Source organism: Octodon degus, unplaced genomic scaffold (genome assembly GCF_000260255.1).
Source record: "Octodon degus isolate 3935 unplaced genomic scaffold, OctDeg1.0 scaffold00038, whole genome shotgun sequence".
NCBI lineage: Eukaryota > Metazoa > Chordata > Mammalia > Rodentia > Octodontidae > Octodon > Octodon degus.
In genome coordinates this window covers 12941520-12944245 of record NW_004524614.1, presented here as the reverse complement: position 1 = coordinate 12944245, position 2726 = coordinate 12941520, and positions in this window count along the sequence as shown.

Below are 2726 nucleotides of genomic sequence, written 5' to 3'. Positions count from 1 at the left end.
TTTTGTCAGAGATGGGTATTCCATTGCCATTCATATATTGTAGGTGCATGAATTCAGCAAAGTAATCCAATATAGTCCAGTAATCTATAATAGTAGTCGGTTATCAGCATGACTGGCAATGTCAGAAGTTGTTGACTTGAGCCTTTTAACAGCTCAGCATATTACTATGGCTTTACTTTATATTCCTCATTTTTATACTTTTCTGCTGGATAGTTAAGACCAAGATAAAGCAAGACCTATATAACAAGAAATGTAAATTTTATATCTGACTAGGTTAGTCAGATCTCCTCAGAATTTATCCTGAAACCCTATACAGCAGTTTGTAGATCTTTTGTCAGTGTCAGCCACATGGATGAGACATGGCCATTGCTTGATCAATTTGCTCTCTGTGAAAGCCTGAGAGAATGTTTTCTCTCCAGGTGACTCTCCTTAGGCACACTCTACATCATCAATCACTTTCCTTTGTGGTCCCATAATCTCCTTGATCAGAATATTTGGGGCACCAATGAGTTATAGGATGTTGCAGTACAGGTTATGTCCTGAGTCCTCACTGACCCTGAAGGGCTAGGAACAAAATGCTGGCTATCCTTGTAGCCATTCTTTTTCTCTAATTTTTTTGGTCTGTAAACTTAAGTTGTTAACCCTCCAGCAGAGAAGCTTAATGATATTATTACCCTAGAACATAGGCTGTTGAGCTTAACATCAGTATCTATTTGAATATCAAATGCCTTTGACATAACAATGAACAGATATTTTCTGTCAATCATTGATATGCTAAACTTTAAATCTGTACAGAATGTGAAAAAATAAAAAGTAAAAAATAGTAAAAAAATTGAAATAAACAATTACAAATTCTTATACTGAAATTTAGAAATCTAACCATATGCAACATTTTAGCAGGACAGTCCTATGACATTTTTTTCTTGTCTCTTGTTTTCATTTATCACCTCTTTTTTTTTAAACAAACGTTTACTTGAGAGAGAGAGAGTACAGTAGCAATTAATATGACATTAGAAGCAGTACACTTTTAGAGGGCCAGTATGACAGGGATTCTAAACATGGCCCTAGTATTACACTTTGCCATCTTCAGTGCAATTGCTTCTTACTCATATCATATTTGATTCTCTGGCATTTGGTCCTGGTTGCAACATCTTGCATTAGAAACTCCTTCCTTCTTGGTGTTCCTTGGCATTTGTCACGAAGTTCTCACTCTTTCCTTATGTTCACTTTCTACTTCCTTGTATATATTTACTATTGCTAGCCAAATCTGATATTACCTTGGGTTATGTTCTTGAACTTGAACCTTGCTATTTGTATAAAATATTCATATCCATGTTTTCATCCATGGCTTCTATTCTTAAGAACTTCTAATCATGTAACCCTTAGATTCCTATTTCCCACATCTCCCAAAAGTAATTTCTTATGTTTCCCTCCAAATTTATTTCATCTCTCCTAGTGACACTAGGAAGAAACTGAGATACATCTCAGACATTCTTTTCTCACAAGTTAATCTTGATGCCTACCATGTCCTTACTCATCTCTAAGTGATACCCTGTCTTGGGTCAAATGTTTTCTAAAGTTACCATTATTAATTTTACTGCTACCTCCTTAGGTTTGGTTTTAGGCCCATATTCCTTCTCCTTTTTACACAAACAGCATCCTGAGAACAAATTAATGTCTTCTTTCTGACTTCTCTTACTAAAATCTTTATTGATATCAGAGTGTTTTTTGAAAAATCACAAACATGTCACATGACTCCTACTTCACAAGTTTAGTATTTGTTTTGATTTTTTGATTTTTTAAATAATTTTATTGAGAAAGAAATAGCAATGAAACAGTTTCAAAACTGATTAGTAGAATTCCAATAATAATTAATACATTGCATATTGTTATCTTCTTAGTGATTATTCATAGTACAAGATGCTGACATGATATCCTGTCCAAACACTATGTGTACAAATCTTTCTTCTCACTGAATTGAGAGAAAGTAACTGTATATCTATCCTAACTATTTTGTATATACAGACACAAAATGGTCATTCATTTGTACCCCCTTTTTTATTTAGTTTTGTCAGAGAAGGGTATCCCATTGTCATTTAAATATTATAGGTGAGTGAATTCAACAGAATAATCCAATATAGTGTGGTAGTCCATAATAGTAGTGGGTCATCTGCAGGACTGGCAATGTCAGAAGTTGTTAACTTGAGCCCTTTACAGCCCAGCATAACAACATGGTTTCACCCTTTATACCTCATTTTTTGTTTTTGTTTTTGTTTTTGTTTTTGTTTTTGTTTTTGTTTTTACCTTTCTGCTAGATAGTTAAGACCAAGATAAAACAAGACCTAAATAACAAGAAATGTAAATTTTGTATCTGATAAGGTCAGTCATGTCCCCTCAGGATTTATCTTGAAACTCTGTACTGCAGTTTGCAGATCCTTTGTCAGTGTCAGCCATGTGGATAATCATGGCCATTTCTTGACCAATTTGCTCTCTGTGAAAGCCTGAGAGAATGTTTTCTCTCCATGTGACTCTCCTTAGGCACAATCTACATCATCAAGCATATTACTCTGTGGCTCCATAATCTCCTTGATCAGAAAATTTGGGACACAACTGAGTTACATGATGTTACATTATAGGTTCTTCTATGTCCTGAGTCTTCACTGACCTTGAAGGGCTAGGGCCAGAATGTTGGCTGCCTTTGCAGCCCTTCTTTTTCTCTGATTTTT